Source organism: Aegilops tauschii, chromosome 2, assembly GCF_002575655.3.
Source record: "Aegilops tauschii subsp. strangulata cultivar AL8/78 chromosome 2, Aet v6.0, whole genome shotgun sequence".
In the NCBI taxonomy this organism is placed as follows: Eukaryota; Viridiplantae; Streptophyta; class Magnoliopsida; order Poales; family Poaceae; genus Aegilops; species Aegilops tauschii.
The window spans coordinates 519,292,219-519,311,754 of NC_053036.3; the positions used below are offsets into that span (position 1 = coordinate 519,292,219).

Genomic DNA, 19,536 nt, shown 5'->3' on the forward strand with positions numbered 1-19,536 from the left:
ATAGAAGATATTGATGTTACTATTAAGCTTGCCAACAGAGATACTATATCACCAATTGGGATTGTTAGAGATGTTGAAGTCTTGTGTGGGAAGATAAAATACCCTACTTGTCATGGATTTGTCACGGCAGATGTCCTTAGTGTCAGGACTTAGTCGTGAGACCAACACATCTATGTAGTAGCTTGAGAGGGGTTGAGTGGGACGAGAGATGCGAGGTATTTACCCAGGTTCGGCCCCTCATGGTGGAGGTAAAAGCCTACTGCTGCTTCATTGATATTGATCATGGAGCTCATGATTACAAGGGTGCTCTTTGGCTACCTCTATCTCGAGAGCTATTGATTTGTCTCTCTCAACTTGTAAAACTTGTCCCTCTTGGGGTGTCCTGCCCCTCCTTATATAAGTTGGAGGGGCGGGTTACATGAGGAGTCCTAGTAGGATTAGGACTAGTCTATCTTCTATTACAAGCCAGATACAAGTCCGGGTCTTGCTTCCTTGTAAGGAAAATATTCCTCATGCCTTTCCTCTTAAGCCGGCCCACCATGAACCGCCTTCTGGGCCACCGGGTCTTGTCGCTCCTCTGACCTGCCTGCCGGGTCACCAATAAGTCACCAGGCCCGGCTGGGTCATCAGTGAGTGGAGAGATCCGGGTTGGTCACTGGTGAATCACCAAGTCAGGGCGGGTCACTAGTGAGTCGCCAAGTCCGGCCGGGTCATACTTCCGGCCGGGTCATACTGCGGGGTATATCCCCGACATTAGCCACTAGTTTAATTTGGATTTATCCATGTTAAACTGATCCTGCAAAATAAACACAAGATCAAATTTGACAGGTTGTGCTCTGGGTTAAAAATTCTTGTAAGCCGGCACCTGATCATCCTTAAGTCCTTGTCATTTCCTTCTTCCAGAAAGTCTGGGTCAATAGGCCAGCTTCATAATCAATTTGCTGACATTGGTTTCTTACAGAAAAATATTGTGAAGAATAATTCATTTGATTCAGCTCCCAATGCTTAACAAAAATATTGGGCTTCAAATACTCATCTGATTTTCAGCCGGCTTGAGGATGTAGAACTTGCCTGGTTTATCCTTGCCAAAATTGCCGGTTTGTAAATATTGATAGCACCGGGTCATAATTGTTGCTAACATCAAGCTTGAAAGTGTACCTCCCTTATATGCATATCACTTGTAGCCCCCAAGTCTTAAGAAGGGAGCGTAGTAACAGCTTAAGATTTTCTTCAATATAAATACTGTAACTTTGCAGAAATCGGGTTTGTTCATGTAGGTCACCAATCATAAACTGACCATTTTGTACTTCCCATGTGTAGCCCCCAAGTGCTGGGTCATTATGCAATAATGAGCAGGGACTTTGTAGATATGATCATGTAGACTTGAGCAGCAACGTGTAGCCCCCAAGGGCCGGCTCAGTAAGATAATACTGAGCTGGGACTTTATATATACTTCATTGAAATTAACATCATATGATGTAGCCTCTATAGTGGGGCTTGAACCCACGACCACAAGGTTAAGAACCTTGTGCTCTACCAACTGAGCAATAGACCCTTCAATATAATGAATTAAGGCTTGTGTACTTTGAATTTTTGACAGGAGCAATGGGTAGCCCCCAAGGGCCAGCTCATCACTATGTGATGGGTCGGGTCTTCAATAAGGCGAGTTAAAAATGACTTTGCATTAGCCCCCAAGTGTCATGGTGCATGCTTGCAATGACATGGGATTTCCATATTTGACATAATCATGATTTAAATAATGTAGCCCCCAAGTGTCGGGTCGTATGCCTACAGCGACTTAGGACTATTCCTTCCATTGTAGAATAAATCATATCCATTGATAAAGAAATAATAGCCATTGCGCTGAAGCGACTTCGAAAACCTCAATCATAATACTGGTTATTGATAACCATAATAAAAACCCAGCCATGTTGGCTTTTCATGATTTGAATAATATAATCCAGTATGAAAACCTCAATCATTCAATATCATGATGAGAATCCAGCCAAGTTTGGCTATTAAAGATTTGAATACCTTATGTGTTGACAAGTAAATCCAGAGTTTAAATACTCGGCGGCTCTTGGCTGATAGCGACTTAATGCGCATCCATTGTACTCCAGGATGCAATCCGGCGGCTTATAACCTTTGCAAAAATTCAGGAATTGATAACCCCATCCATGGCGGCTCATAGTCATGTCCAGTGTTTGAAAAGATCACTTTGGCGGCTCATAGCCTCAATAAACTCAATATTGAGCAATATAACCCGGAGCTGGGTAACCTGGCAATATCTTCAGAAGGCCAGATGATGGGTTTAAACGCAATGATTCATATGAACAATAGAAGTATTCTTACTTATGTGTAAAGCTCTGCATGTCCTACACAAAGTTTAAACAGCATATGCCCTAGCGACTTAACATCCAAAGCCAGGGCGAGTGACAACCCAATATAGTCTTATATAATTACTGAAAAGACTAAGCAAGGCCATTCAAACCTAAACATACTGGCGACTTAACATAAAAAGCCAGGGCGGGTTATCAAACCTCACATATTTATATAACCAGGAAAACATACCCGTAGAATTAACTTATACTGCCGGTTTACATCGCCATATGTAGTGAAGGTAACAATCCAATGATTTATAAGCACATGATTTCAATGGCGCAATCCAAAATATGCTGGCAACTTAATGTCCAAAACCAGGGCGGGTTATCAAACCTCGCATATTCATCCAACAATTTAGAACATACCTAGAGAATTGGCTTAAATTGCCGGCTTACATCGCCACATCCAGTGATGGTAACAATCCAATGATTTATAAGCGCATAATTCCAATTACGCAATCCAAAGTATTCTGGCGACTTAAAGTCCATAGCCAGGGCGGGTTAGCAAACCCAAAGATGCTCAATGATGAGTCAGATAATCAAGGCTACATGGCCTGTGATATCAGTTCATACTGCCGGCTTACAACGCCATGTGCAGTAAGGGTAACAACCCAGAAACTTAGAGCGCATAGCTCCAAGTGCACAATCAAACTGGCGACTTATCGCCCAAAGCCAGTCCGGGTTGTCAAAACCCCAGATATACTCAAATATGAGTCATAAGGATTAAAGCTACATGTCCTGAATCAATTTTAAACCATATGCCAATATGGTATAAGAATATGAACCAAAACAATGTTCATAAAAAATAACAAATCAGAAAAAACAAGGCCTTCATAGGCCGCCAAGCCTCAATATCAAGTGTTGTTCAAGGGCCACACAACCACTGAGTTAATCCTTTATTCAAACCTGTAAGCCAGGCCACAGATGACCAATTACTGTTTTAACTTTGACAAGTTCAGGGTCTTCATAAGATTTACTGTCAAAACTACAACGGGTCATTCCAGGATTACCTGGGCGGAGTGGCAGACATACAAAGGCAGGATAACCCGGATTTTTGGTGAATACACCTGGCATCCAAGCTGATCAAAAGGAAAATATAGCTATGCTCAATGAACAGGAAGCCCCCAAGTGACCTATAATAAACCATTAAGGTAGGTTACCTATGTTTGAACTGCACATTGTAGCAAGTTCTCTTTGGCAACTTTTTAACTTAGGCATACAAAACCCCAAGTTGTCTGCAACAAGTCATATAAGCCGGATCAAAGGGTAGTCATAGCTATGCTCAATGAGCAGGAAGCCCCCATGTTATTTGTAACAAGGCGTCCAAGCCGGATCAAGAGGGTAGCTACAGCTATACTCAATGAGCAGGAAGCCCCCAAGTGACCAATAAGATGAGCCCATAAGGCAGGATGCCCATGTTTGAACTGCGCACTGCAACAAGTTCTCTTTGGCAACCTTTAATTTTTCTGAGAACTCGAACTTGCGAGAGATGAATTCTCCTTGAACCGGATGTTGAACATGATAGTGAGAGCTCAAAACATTGTGGGAGAGAGATTTCCCTTGAACCGGATATTGAACCAGAATCTTTTCTTTTAAGCCGGAAATTTTCTGACGGCCCTTAAATTTTCATCAGTATGGCAGTAGCCTCCGGGACCGGGCTATCTTCCCTCCAATGACCCGGAGTTCTTGAATCTACTTAAACTGGCAACATTTACCGAGTCGTGTCATTGTAGCCCCCGAGTCTTAAGACGACTCGAGGAGTTGGCTTGAGATTCCCCATACTTGACCATGATATAAACCGGCATATAGCTGAACAACAGAACGCTGGAATTTATGTAAACCAGAAGCATGAGGCGAGTTGATGATCCTCACAATACTTGTTGCATACTCCCGGTATGAGTCATTCAAAAAACTCCGTGACATGACCGTCACCTTTGCAGTAGACAATTTGTCCATGGTGAAGCTGAAGTTAATCACGGGCGAGTCGACCGCGGGAGCAGATAGATGAGTCGGCCGCGGCATTGTAAGCCGGTGCTGACGGCCGAGTCAATCGCAGGCGCGGTCAGCCGCGTGGACGGGCGAGTTGATGTAAATCGGGCCACAGAGGACGGCGACTTGCGCACGTTCATTCACCGGGTGGTATGACACGGACGAAACGCCGATGCAGAGTGTTGCTATCGCGTGCTCCGTACCTGCAATATAACACCTCATTTGTAATGAACAATTGTCCTGCATCAAAAAGTATCGCAAGCCAAAGTAATTGTTCACACAAATATTAATATGTTCTGAAATAAACCGGACGGATATCACCTGGTCGTTTTTACTTGCAGGCTAGGAGAGCTTTCTCTGCATTATATGCATAATTGCATTGTGCACTTAGAGCATCTCCAGCCGTTGGCCCCCCTAGGGCGCCGAAAAAGAGCTGCCTGGGGGCGAGCCGACGCTAGATTAGCCGTTGGGGGCGATCTAGCTCCCAACCATGCCCCCAGGCGCCGCCCCCCAAGTCGCGGCAAATTCAAACTTGGCCACTCCAGCTCACAAAAAACGCCGCAAGTCCGGCGATCAGCGGCCCAGTTCGGCGATCATCACAGTTCGGCGATCGGATGAAAAGTTCATCATACAAAAAAGGACGCGTGGGCAAGGCATCACACGGCGGGGTCGGCCTCTTGCGTCGGTGGAGTCGGCATGCGCGGGCTTGGCGGTGTCGGACGTGCTTCTGTGCTGGGCGGCGTTAGCGCGGCGTCTGTGCTGCTGGGCATCGTGGAGGCATCATCGCTCGGGCTTGGTGGCGGCGTTGGCGTGGGCATGGGAGTTGACGGCAACTGGTTCAGGATGAGGCCGCGCTCCGCCAGGTACCATGCCTTGACCTGCTCGTCGTTGCTCTGGAGCATGTCCGCCCTGCCCAGCAGGAAAGCCAGGTCGGTGTTCCTCTTCTTTGCGGCGACGTTGGTCCGGAGTAGGTCGAGTTTGACGGTGCTGTTCGTCATCAATGCCGACCACCGCGCCTCGCTCTTCTCTTCACGTAGGGCGGCCCGGGCCTGCGCGTCGCCGAGGCTATGCTCAATGGACTCCTGCACCCGTGCCGTTGCCGAGTCGGCGTGTTTCCCCTTCTTGGCCCCTTTGTTGCCTTCAGGGGGCCCGTCACCCGCGCCTGGCGTCGGCGCGTCCGGCTTGTAGGTCTCCTTGGCCTTGGCGAGGGTGCGCCGGACATCCGCCCACTTGTCGCACTTCTCGATCCATTTGAAGACGTGGAGGTACTTGAAATCTTGGTCGCTGCTGTCCTACCGAAACATGCCGAACATCCGCACCAGCTGCGCTGAGGAACTATCAGTGAGCGGCGCGTGCCCGGCGAAAAGTAAAAGGGATAGGCCGGCGTGCCATACCTGATCTTCGATGCTGGTGCCGCTCTCTGGGCGAGCCGCGATCTCCTCGATGATCCCATGCCATTTGTTACACGTCGATTGGATGAGCCCCCAATGGTTCGCCATTGCCTTCGCCCCGCGCTGCATGTACATGCCTTTGAAGTAGGGGTTGACGAGTTTGCGCTCGTCGAACTCGGCCTTGATGTGGTCCCAATACGTCTCGATGATCTGGTTCATGCCGGTGATCGGGTCAAGGCAGACGACTTTCCACGCTTCGGCGAGGCACTCGTCCTCCTTGGACGTCCACTTGATGCGCGGCTCGACGGTCCTGGCCGCCCCCTTCTTCTTCTTCCGTTTCCTCGCCCGAGAAGGCGCCAGTTCCTCCTCCTCCTCCTCCGGCTCCGGCTCCTCCTTGCCCTCGCCATCCATGTCACGGTTGAGGTCCACGCTGTCGTCCTGGGTAGTAAACCCGGGGGACGCGGCGGCGGCGGCCGAGCCGGCCGTGATGATGTCGTCCATGTCGGCTTCGGTTGCGTCAGTGTCACCGAGATGCGACATGGAGGCTTGAGAGAAGGGCAGCACGCCACGGCGGAGAGGGGGTGTCGGGGGAGGATGCGTACACCAGTAGGGAGTAGTTGTACGGGGGTACTGTACGCCGGCGAAGGTAGGCGAGGGCGTGCGCTGGGCCGGGTGACCATGGGGGAAGGTGATGTAGGGGTTGAACCCGCCGTGCGCGTCACCGTCGGCGTAGCCCGGCGACATCGTGCAGCCCCAGGGTTGCGGCGACGACGAGAAGCCGGCCGGAGAACCGACGCTTTGCTGGCTCCAGGGTGCGTGCGGGCCGTGGCCGCCGGGCGGGTTCATCATCCCCACGCGAGTCGCATCGGCTTGTTCGGCCGACCGCTCCGCCACCGCCGCAGCCGCGAGCCGCGCTGCGCTGTCCCGGGCCTTCTTGGCGTTGGCCCTATTCCGCCGGTTGGTGGTGACAGCCTCCCGACACTGAACTGCTCCTGTCCAGTCGGCGTTGGACATGCCCAGGGGCTTGGACGGTGGTGCCCTCGGCTTCCTTTGCTTCGGCTAGGCGACGACGGCAGTCGCACCCGTCGCGGCGCGGGGGAACACGTACTTCTTTGGCGGCATGGCGGCCGGCTGGGAGGGGAGGAGGAGGAGAGTGGCGGGAGGAATGGAGAGAACGGGAGGGAAGCCGGGGGGAAGCGGGAAGAAATGGCGGGAAAAGGCCCTCCTCTCGCCGACGGAGCGGCCCCACGCCCCTTTTCGCATGTGACGGCGCCCCTAGGCGCCCCCAGCACGCCGGGTTCGGGTCGGGTGCGCCGGCTGTTATTTCGGCCCAACCCGGCAAAAAACTAACTCCTGGGGGCGCGACTAGGCCGATTTTCGTCCGCCGGCGCTAAAAATTCGCTTGGGGAGGGCCTGTTGGGGGCGCGTCTGGAGATGCTCTTACTTGTACTCCCTCTGGTTTTGCTTTTACTTTTCACAGAAGAGGATTGGATATCAAGGACAGCCACAGTTATAGCGTCCTGGATCTCCCTCGCAGTATGTGTACATCATTTTTTGAAGAGAGTGACGATGGTAAGCTTTGTTTTGTACTACTCCACCCGCCCTTACGACCGCAATAACCAGGGTCCCATTGTTTCATAGAACATAATGATGCGTATGACGGCAGCGCCTCTGGCAAAAACTTCAGGCAGTCACGCTATTTTGTTCCTTTTCCAATCCTTCAGAGCGATCATGGATTGAGTGTAGCTAGTAAAACTCATCTTGCACTTCCAAATAATACTGAAGAAAACTCATCTTCAGATGCGAGCGCAGGTGCTCGGCGGAGGTGTTCAGCGACTTGTTCCAGCCGGCGGGTCAGCGGGGCAATTTGAGGCGCTCGGCGACTCAGGGACCGACGGGTCAGTGGCCATGCGGGACGGAGGCGATGGCAGGGGCAGCTCACTGATGGTGCAAGAGCCGGCAGGCCGAGGTGGTAGCCCGAGGTGACCCGGGGGGGGGGGGCAGCGGCTCAGAGTAGTAGCGGCTCGAGGCAAATGCGAGGTCAGCGGCAACTTTGACCGGCCAGGGTGACTTGGGCTGTAGCAAGATCGCTCGGGCGACTGCTGTAGCGAGGCAGCAGCTTGGGAGGTCATGACGCACCCAGGCCAGCTCAATGGGCGGCGGCTCGCGCAGTGAACCGACGACTTGGAGGTGGCGTCAGGTGGCGATTTGACATGGCTCATAGAGGTAGAAGCAACAACAGAGGCCAACGTAGTAGGAGACGGGCACCCGGCTCAACCGCTCAAGGCGCAACCATGGAGGACATCTCAGAGGCAAGGCGAGGCGGCAGCGGCGATTTGACGGGGCTGCGGCCACGCGGTAGTGATTGGTCATGTAGTACGGGCACGAGCCGGCATGTGGTCGCAGGGACACGGCCGTGGCCGTGGTAGCGGAGGCGGGCGGCTCGCCAGCGGAGACAGCCGTTCGCGGCTGCAGAAACGGCGGCGGTAGGAGCGGCTCAAGGGCGGTCGACGGGTGAGGCCGCGGCGACAACTCGATACAGCAGTCCAAGGCGGCCACTTGAAACGGAGGCAAAGCAAAACCGGGGCTAGCAGCCCATGTGAACGGGTGCTGTTAGCCGCCGCTGATGGAATTTTTCTCCTTAGCTTTTGTCTTTCGTGAGTAGCACTTGGACTTGGTCAATGTATTGACAGTAGAAAAGTATATGGGACGTTGGAGCAGCAAACTCGGTGACTTGTACGCGTACAGAACTCCTGTCGGTCTCGATCTCTTGCACGCGGTACTTCCAACATCGATCTGGCTTCGGATCATTGGTGATTTGATGGCTTGATGGATCGCTAGAGGCCGCGCACAACAGCGCCGAGAAAATTTGATCACGTCCCTCTGATTGCACAATGACGCGAGGATTAAATTCCTGTTGGCCTCTTGTATCGGCAGATTGCCCGACGACGGCGATAGACAGGTTGTAACCCTAATTTTTTTTGAACCTTAAATCTCACAGTTCTAAAATCTGGACTGATGAACTTGAAGTTGATGCAAACCCTTCCAAACCGGCTCATCCGAAAAATTGCAAACTTCTCGATTCCTAAAGAGATCCCTCCAAGAACTCAACACCACCGTGTGCAGGCCCCACGGTGGGCGCCAACTATCGTGGATTTGTCACGGCATATGTCCTTAGTGTCAGGACTTAGTCGTGAGGCCAACGCATCTATGTAGTAGCTTGAGAGGGGTTGAGTGGGATGAGAGATGGGAGGTTTTTTACTCAGGTTCGGCCCCTCACGGTGGAGGTAAAAGCCTACTCCCGCTTCATTGATATTGATCATGGAGCTCACGATTACAAGGGTGCTCTTTGGCTACCTCTATCTCGAGAGCTATTGATTTGTCTCTCTCAACTTGTAAAACTTGTCCCTCTTGGGGTGCCCTGCCCCTCCTTATATAAGTTGGAGGGGCGGGTTACATGAGGAGTCCTAGTAGGATTAGGACTAGTCTATCTTCTATTACAAGCTGGATACAAGTCCGGGTCTTGCTTCTTTGTAAGGAAAATATTCCTCATGCCTTTCCTCTTAAGCCGGCCCACCATGAACCGCCTTCTGGGCCACCAGGTCTTGTCGCTCCTCTGACCTGCCTGCCGGGTCACCAATAAGTCACCAGGCCCGGGTGGGTCACTGCTACCTCTTGAGCATGCGTTGGTTTTCCCTTAAAGAGGAAAGGGTGATGCAACAAAGTAGCGTAAGTATTTCCCTCAGTTTTTGAGAACCAAGGTATCAATCCAGTAGGAGGTTACACGCAAGTCGCCTTGTACATGCACAAACAAATAAGAACCTTGCAACCAACGCGATAAAGGGGTTGTCAATCCCTTCACGGCCACTTGCAAAAGTGAGATCTGATAGAGATAATAAGATAAATATTTTTGGTATTTTTATGATATAGATTGGAAAGTAAAGATTGCAAAATAAACGGTAGATGTCCTAGTGTGAGGACTTAGTCGTGAGGCCAACGCATCTATGTGGTAGCTTGAGAGGGGTTGAGCGGAATCGAGAGACGCAACACAAGACAGGGATTTAGACAGCTTCGGGTCCCGGGAAACATCATCCGGTAACAACCCTACATGCTGTTTGAGGCTAGGTCTTATTATCATCACGAGAGAGTCGCCGGAAAACCGGTTCTTTGTGTCTAGCCCTAGAGATTGTTTCTTCTTGCTTGTCCCTCTTTGGGGAGCCCTGCCCCTCCTTATATATGTTGAAGGGGCGGGTTACATGTAGAGTCCAACTCGGGTTAAGACTTAAACTATTCTGACTTCTTCTCATGGGCTTCTTAACGTCTTGGGCTTCATAACGTCTCAGGCTTCATAACGTCTCGTGCTTCATAATGTCTCGGGCTTCATAACTCCTGGCAACCGAGTTATCGCTGTCTGCCGGGTTATGACTGGTGCCGGTTTATGATTGTCTGTCGGGTTATGACTGGTGCCGGTTTATGATTGTCTGCCGGGTTATGACTGGTGTCGGTTTATGATTGTCTGCCGAGTTATCATCTGACTTAACTCCTACCGGGTTATCATCCGACTTAATTGTCTACCTTAACCGTCATCCGGTTTATCACCTGCCGGTTTACCGTCTATCTCAGCCACCTGTCTTGACTGTCAGCCGGTTTATCACCTGCCGGTTTACCGTCTGTCTCAGCCACCTGTCTTGACTGTCAGCCGGTTTATCACCTGCCGGTTCACCAAGTCCCAGCCGGGTTATAACTCCGGCCGGGTCATATCACGGGGTATATCCCCGACATTAGCCCCCAGTTTAATTTGGATTTATCCATGTTAAACTGATCCTGAGCATCCTTAAATCCTTGTCATTTCCTTCTAGAAAATCCGGGTCATTAGGCCAGCTTCATAACCAATTTGCTGACATTGACTTGTCACAGAAAAATATTGAGAAGAATAACTCCTTTGACTCAGCTCCCAATGCTTAAAAAATATTGGTCCTTGAAATACTCATCTGGTCCTCAGCCGGTTTAAGAATGTAGAACTTGCCGGTTTATCATTCCCAAACTTGTCGGTTTATGAATATTGATGACACCGGGTCATAACTGTTTGTTAACATCAGCTTTAAAAATATACCTCTTATATGCCTATCACTTGTAGCCCCCAAGTCTTAAGAAGGTAACGTAGTAACAGCTTAAGATTTGCTTCAATATGAATGTCACAAGCTTGAAAAAAAAATCCGGTTTGTTCATCTCAATCACCAGTCGGAACCGAGTATTCCACATATGTAGCCCCCAAGTGCTGGGTTGTCATGCTTGCAGCAACCTGGGACTTGTAATTGCCTTATGATCTTAAAAACTTCAACGAGTGTAGCCCCCAAGGGCCGGGTCATTATGCAATAATGAGCAGGGACTTTATAGATATGATCATGTAGATTTGAACAGCAACGTGTAGCCCCCAAGGACCGGCTTAGTAAGATAATACTGAGCTGGGACTTTATGTATACTTCATTGAAAATAATACCATATGATTTAATCCTCACCATGGGGCTTGAACCCACGTCCACAAGGTTAAGAGCTTTGTGCTTTACCACTTGAGCAGTGGACCCTTCAATATAATGGACGAAAACTTGTGTACCTTGAATTGTTGACAGGAGCAATTGGTAGCCCCCAAGGGCCGGCTCATTATGATATGATGAGTCGGGTCTTCAATAAGACTAGTAAAAACGACTTTGCATTAGCCCCCAAGTGTCATGGTGCATGCTTGCAGCGACATGAGACTTGCATGTAATCTCAATTTGAATAATGTAGCCCCCAAGTGCCGGGTTGTAAGCCTGCATCAACTCGGGACTATTCCTTCCATTGTAGAATAAATCATATCCTTTGATAAAATAATAGCCATTGCACTAAAGCGACTTTGAAAACCTCAATAATACCGGTTATTAATAACCATAAAAATCCAGCCATGGTGGCTATTCAAGATAATATAATCCGGTATGAAAACCTTATTCATTCAATATCATAATGAAAATTCAGCCAAGTTTGGCTATTCGAATAATATAACCCAATGATTTATAAGCGCATGATTCCAATGGCGCAATCCAAATATATACTAGCGACTTATAGTCCAAAGCCAGGCCGGTTTAATAAACACCGGATAATTTGTCATCATGCTTTATTCAACCTGTTTCTGCATACAACAAGTTTAAAGTGTCCTGGCGGTTTACCGCCGGACGGGTCATAATGCCCAACAGATAACCTGGGTTGATAACCAAGGCTGCACTTAAAAATAATCAACTATGAAATATATCATACCTGTGACATTAAATCACATCACTGGTTGGCCAACTTTATTGTAGTAAAAGGTGATAACCCCAATCTTGAGTACTGATAACTCCTTCCATATTGCGCCGGTTTATGATAAAACCGTACCGGGTTGTGATAAACACCGGATTAACCATATATCATACTGGCGACTTGTAGTCAAAACCAGACCGGGTTGATAATCTCCGGATCATGACTAATCATATACTGACAACTTGTAGTTGACAACCTAATCGGGTTGATAAACACCGGTTTGAAAACATCACAAATCTTATCAAAAGAAAGAGAAACTTAACAAAAGGCAAATAAAACCATTGTAGTCGAGGCTTTTCACGGGCTGCCAGGCCCTAAATTCGACAGCAAAGAATCCCCAAGCAACATTGTGAGCTGTGCTCAGTGGGTGCCTATGTTTGAGCTGTTGTTTTACAGCACTCTCTTTGGCCCCGGATTGATGTGGCTTTGAGCCGATCAAGAGGTGTGACTGTGGTTCGGATACGACCAAGCCCCCAAGTGATGTTGTGGCATTGCGCCGATCAAGAGGTGTAGCTATGGTTCGGGTACGACCAAGCCCCCAAGTGATGCTGTGGCATTACGCCGATCAAGAGGTGTAGCTATGGTTCGGATAAGACCAAGCCCCCAAGTGATGCTGTGGCATTGCGCCGATCAAGAGGTGTAGCTATGGTTCGAACACGACCAAGCCCCCAAGTGATTTCTTCTGGTGGCATTTCGCCGATCAAGAGGTGTAGCTATGGTTCGAATACGACCAAGCCACCAAGTGATTTCTTTTGGTGGCATTTCGCCGATCAAGAGGTGTAGCTATGGTTCGAATACGACCAAGCCCCCAAGTGACCCTTCTGGTGGCATTTCGCCGATCAAGAGGTGTAGCTATGGTTCGAATATGACCAAGCCCCCAAGTGACCAATAAGATAAGCCCATAAGGCAGGATACCCATGTTTGAACCGCGCATCATGGCAACAGGTCCTCTTCGGCAACCTTTAACTTTTCGCAAGAGATAAATTCTTCTTGAACCGGGATTTTGAACCGGATATTGAGAGCTTCAGAGCTTTGTGGGAGACAGATTTTCCCTTGAACCGGATTTTAAACCGGAATCTTTCTTTTTAAGCCGGAAATTTTTTGACGGCCTTTAAATTTGCACCAATATGGCGATTTAGGGTCCTGCATTAGATAACTTTGCAAGCCGGAGTAATCGCTCTTTTAAAGAAAGCAATATATAATATAAAAATATACTAGATGGATTTCATCTGATATATTAGGCTAGAAATTATCCATCACAGAATTGATCATCACAACGGTGAAGGTATGTATCCATCGAGCATCACGGCATGAACAAGCACTAGTGCAAACATGATGTTGGCATGCACCCCTTACGCGGCACCTTTTTTGTAATAAATAATGGTCCTGCGGAAAATATTATAGACCAGAGTAATTGTTCTTTGATAAAAATAATATGTGCCAATAAAATAAATTTGGATGGACATCACCTGATGTTTTCGTCGGGTATTGATATGACTAACGGTACATGAACGATTCAGCTAGGTGCAACAGTCAACCTTACACAACGCAATCGCCGAAATTTGCAAAAGTTGCCAGGTTTTAGCACTGAACAAGTCATCGATAATGCATCTCCTCAGCTTGCCTTTTTAAGCTCCGGGTTAATCTCTTCATCAAAATCCAAATTTGCTGCCAAGTGAAAACCATGAGCAGCATTCTCTTTTGAACTTTGTTGTCCCTCAAACCGGTCCCTCACTTGCGTTTCCTGAAGCACCTGAAGCAGGGCCGGCCGGTTTGTCTCACATCAGTATAGGAAGAGCCCAGTGAACAGAGGGCCGGCTCAAGGCGCGACGGGTTGACGAAGCAAGGCCCGGGCCGCTCGATCGGGTTATCCGAGCGCAACAGCATGCGACCACGAGCAGAGGTAACAGCTCGGCCACGGCAGGAGCGGCTCAGAGTGAAATAAACACCACGGAGGCGAGCGGCGAATTGAAGCGGGATGATAGTGGTGGAACGGCAGGACGGTCCAGCAACTCAACGCAGGACGGCAACGGAGCAGCGGTAAACCGGGGCGGCGACTCAGATGGTAAACTGGGGCAGCGACTCAGGGCCGGCTGAAGGGGACGAGCGGCTTGGATCTTGGCGATTTGGATGAGTAGGAGTCGCAACAGCGTCTCGTGGTCAGAGGCATGGCCGCGGCACGGCGGCTCGCAATGGCGCCGGCGAGTTAATGGCTCGACAGAAGCAAGCCCATGGGCGAGGTGGCCCGCTTGATATGAGGCCGCGTTGGAGAGGAAGTAAAACGGTGGGGCAAACCCGACAGAGGGTGGCGATTCAATCCGGCCGTGACGGTGACTCGGTCAGGCCGTGTGTCGGAGGCAGACAGCCGGTGCGGCGTGGCTACGGCCGCGGAGGGTGGTGACTCGGCGACAGCGGAGGCAGCTCCAGGCGCGGACGATGGAGGCGGGTCACGCGGCCGGCTGAGGCAAGTGAGACGGTTCGGGGCTGCAAGCCCAGGCGGCTCAGAAGCGGCTTGGCGGTTCAAGGTGGAGCAGCCGCAGTAAGGGCGGTGGGTCATGGCAGGTTGAGGCAGGCCCGCGGTGGCCCACCGCGCCGGTGAGACAGAGGTGGCCTAGAGCGGAAACAACACAGAGTTAGCTTGAGACCGCGGCGGTCCACTCGAATTGAAGGTGCGGGCGACTCGGGATGAGTCGAGGTGGGACGGCCCCGATGGCGACTCGGCGAAGGTCATGAAGTTGACTTGGAGCGGTAGACGGCGACTCTGGTGGACAGATGACGGCAACGGAGGCTTATAGGCAAGGGCTGCGCCAGGCGGTTTAGTGGCGAGGCACGGCCGAACCGGCAGCTCATGGCCAAGCGACGAGAGGTGCAGCGCAGAGGCGGAGGCGGGCGGGTCAACGGCCTCTTTCAACCGCTGAAGGCTGGCCACTCTGTCGAGGCCACTCGGCATATGGTGAATCGAAGGCGGCCGACTGCTGAAACCGGTCGGGGACTGAGGCGGCCGGTGACTTGAGATGGGCGCGGCTGGAGCGGCGATTGGGCCGGCGACTTGAGATCGGACGAGGTACTTTAGCAAAAACCAATGCTGCGGAAGACGGTTCGAGGACGAAGCAGCGGCTCGCCAGCAAAGGCTGAGGCCGGTTCGAGCGGAGGCAGGTGGGAAGTGTGGTTACGGCCACAGAGTCCGGATCGTAATTGGCTCGGCGGTTTAACTTGATCCGTATCCTTTCCTTGATATCTTTCTCTAATCCAGCTCGTCCTGCTCACCGATTGGTTTTGCAAAGAACTAGTAGTACTTGGTAGCTTCGCTGGGGGGCCTTCACCTGACGTAGTAATAATGGTTGTACTACTTGATGACTAGTATTTCAACTCGTTTCTGGTCATCATGATAGAAAATAATAGCGATGGATCGCTGTTCGCCGGGCTGACGCTTTACAGCAAAAAGTAGCAGCTGCCAGTTGATACCCTCGGGCCTTGAAAACACATATGCGCAGCAGCAACGCAAACACGCCGGATCGGATCATCTTCAGACTTTAATCTGGACCGGTTCATACTTGGACTCGGCGGATTAAGACGTCGCGACGACAACGTACATAGATGGAACCCTAATTTCTCTTGTACCGGAATTTTGCATATGCTGCCGCTAAAAACTTCTTTGATTTTGATACATGAACTTGTAGTTGATATGAATCCTTTCATGCTGAATCTTTCCTCATTCGAAAATTTGCGAACTTCTCAATCCCTTGGAGAGATCCCTTCAAGAACTCAACACCATCGTGCGACAGCCCCACGGTGGGCTCCAACTGTCGTGGAATTGTCACGGCAGATGTCCTAGTGTGAGGACTTAGTCGTGAGGCCAACGCATCTATGTGGTAGCTTGAGAGGGGTTGAGCGGAATCGGGAGACACAACACAAGACAGAGATTTAGACAGCTTCGGGTCCCGGGAAACATCATCCGGTAACAACCCTACATGCTGTTTGAGGCTTGGTCTTATTATCATCACGAGAGAGTCGCCGGAAAACCGGTTCTTTGTGTTTAGCCCTAGAGATTGTTTCTTCTTGCTTGTCCCTCTTTGGGGAGCCCTGCCCCTCCTTATATATGTTGAAGGGGCGGGTTACATGTAGAGTCCAACTCGGCTAAAGACTTAAACTATTCTGACTTCTTCTCATGGGCTTCTTAACGTCTTGGGCTTCATAACGTCTCAGGCTTCATAACATCTCGGGCTTCATAATGTCTCAGGCTTCATAACTCCTGGCAACCGAGTTATCGCTGTCTGCCGGGTTATGACTGGTGCCGGTTTATGATTGTCTGTCGGGTTATGACTGGTGCCGGTTTATGATTGTCTGCCGGGTTATGACTGGTGCCGGTTTATGATTGTCTGCCGGGTTATGACTGGTGCCGGTTTATGATTGTCTGCCGAGTTATCATCTGACTTAACTCCTGCCGGGTTATCATCCGACTTAACTGTCTACCTTAACCGTCATCCGGTTTATCACCTGCCGGTTTACCATCTGTCTCAGCCACCTGTCTTGACTGTCAGCTGGTTTATCACCTGCCGGTTTACCGTCTGTCTCAGCCACCCGTCTTGACAGTCAGCCGGTTTACCAAGTCCCAGCCGGGTTATAACTCCGGCCGGGTCATATCGCGGGGTATATCCCCGACAGCGGCAGAAATAGCAAATTGATAGGAAAATAATATGATGGTAGATAGACTCGGGGGCCATAGGTTTCACTAGTGGCTTCTCTCAAGATAGCATAATCTACGGTGGGTGAACAAATTACTGTCGAGCAATTGATAGAAAAGCGCATAGTTATGAGAATATCTAGGCATGATCATGTACATAGGCATCAAGTCCGCGACAAGTAGACCGAAACGATTCTGCATCTACTACTATTACTCCACACATCGACCGCTATCCAGCATGCATCTAGAGTATTAAGTTCATAAGAACAGAGTAACACATTAGGCAAGATGACATGATGTAGAGGGATAACTCAAGCAATATGATATAAACCCCATCTTTTTATCCTCGATGGCAACAATACAATACGTGCCTTGCTGCCCCTGCTGTCACTGGGAAAGGACACCGCAAGATTGAACCCAAAGCTAAGCACTTCTCCCATTGCAAGGAAGATCAATCTAGTAGGCCAAACCAAACTGATAATTCGAAGAGACTTGCAAAGATATCAAATCATATAAGAATTCAGAGAAGAACCAAATATTGTTCATAGATAATATTGATCATCAACCCACAATTCATCGTATCTCGACAAACACACCGCAAAAAGAATTACATCGAATAGATCTCCAAGAGAATCTAGGAGAACTTTGTATTGAGATCCAAAGAGAGAGAAGAAGCCATCTAGCTAATAACTATGGACCTGAAGGTCTGTGGTAAACTACTCACACATCATCGGAGAGGCTATGGTGTTGATGTAGAAGCCCTCCGTGATCGATTCCCCCTCCGCCGGAGCGCCGGAAAAGGCCCCAAGATGGGATCTCACGGGTATAGAAGGTTGCGGCGGTGGAAATAGGGTTTCATGGTGCTCTCGGATGTTTTCAGGGTATATGAGTATATATAGGCGAAAGAAGTAGGTCGGTGGAGCCACGAGGGGTCCACGAGGGTGGAGGGCGCGCCTACCCCCTGGGCGCGCCTCCCTGCCTCGTGGCTTCCTTGTTGCTTCCTTGACTTCCACTCCAAGTCTCCTGGATTGCTTTTGTTCCAAAAACAACTCTCCCGAAGGTTTCATTCCTTTGGATTCCGTTTGATATTCCTTTTCTGCGAAACACTAAAATAGGCAAAAAACAGCAATTTGCACTGGGCCTTCGGTTAGTAGGTTAGTCCCAAAAATAATATAAAAGTGCATAATAAAGCCCATTAAACATCCAAAACAGATAATATAATAGCATGGAACAATAAAAAATTATAGATACGTTGGAGACGTATCAGTCACCGGTGAATCGCCAAGTCAGGGCGGATCACTAGTGAGTCGCCAAGTCCGGCCGGGTCATACCGCGGGGTATATCCGAGACACTACTAATTTTCTTGTTCTTGGTTCCCCACAAGATAATTTTTGTCCCATTATATTTGGTAGACCTTTCTTGAATATTGTTAATGCTGAGATAGACTGCGAGAAAGATATTGTTACTGCTGGTTTAGGGGCATGTCTCATGATTTTAATTTCCCTAAATGTCATAGACAACCCCATGATAAAGAATTGCCTAGTAAGGATGAAATTATTGGTCTTGCTTCTATTGCCGTGCCTCCTACCGATCCTTTAGAACAATATTTGCTAGACCATGAAGATGATATGTTTATGAATGAAAGAAGGGAAATAGATGAAATATTCTTTAATCAAGGGCCTGTTTTGAAACACAATTTGCCTGTTGAAATCCTTGGAGATCCTCGTCCACCCAAGGGTGATCCCGTGTTTGAGCTTAAACAATTTCCTGATACTCTGAAATATGCTTATCTTGATGAAAAGAAGATATATCCTGTTATTATTAGTGCTAACCTTTCAGAGCATGAAGAAAAGAAATTATTGAAAACTCTGAAGAAGCACCGTGCCGCTATTGGATATACTCTTGATGATCTTAAGGGCATTAGTCCCACTCTTTGTCAGCACAAAATTAAAATGGAGCCTGATGCTAAACCAGTTGTTGATCACCAACGAAGGTTAAATCCTAAGATGAAAGAAGTGGTAAGAAATGAAATACTAAAGCTTCTGGAGGCAGGTATAATTTATCCTATTGCTGATAGTAAATGGGTAAGTCCTTTTCATTGTGTCCCTAAGAAGGGAGGTATTACTGTTGTTCCTAATGGTAAGAATGAACTGATTCCACAAAGAATTGTTACAGGTTATAGAATGGTAATTGATTTTCACAAATTGAATAAAGCTACTAGAAAAGATCATTACCCACTACCTTTTATTGATAAAATCCTAGAAAGATTATACAAACATACACATTTTTTTGCTTTCTAGATGGTTATTATAGTTTCTCTCAAATACCTGTGTTAAATGATCAAGAGAAGACCACTGTTACTTGCCTTTCAGTACCTTTGCTTATAGAAATATGCCTTTTGGTTTATGCAATGCACTTGCTACCTTTCAAAGATGTATGACTGCTATATTCTCTGATTTTTGTGAAAAGATTGTTGAGGTTTTCATGGATAATTTCTCCGTTTGTGGAACTTCTTTTGATGATTGCTTAAGCAACCTTGATCGAGTTTTGCAGAGATGTGAAGAAACTAATCTTGTCTTGAATTGGGAGAAGTGCCACTTTATGGTTAATGAAGGTATTGTCTTGGGGCATAAAATTTCTGAAAGAGGTATTGAAGTTGAGAAAGCTAAAGTAGATGCTATTGAAAAGATGCCGCGTCCTAAAGATATCAAAGGTATAAGAAGTTCCTTGGGCATGATGGTTTCTATAGGAGGTTTAT

The 19,536-nt window shown here is 48.7% G+C and overlaps 1 non-coding gene across 1 annotated transcript; it reads right to left on the reverse strand.

Annotated features, from left to right (window-relative positions):
- Positions 1-1,482: 1,482 nt before the first annotated feature.
- TRNAK-CUU (transfer RNA lysine (anticodon CUU)) lies at positions 1,483-1,551 on the reverse strand. Its single transcript has one exon. It is a non-coding gene; the product is annotated as a tRNA-Lys (tRNA).
- Positions 1,552-19,536: the final 17,985 nt, after the last annotated feature.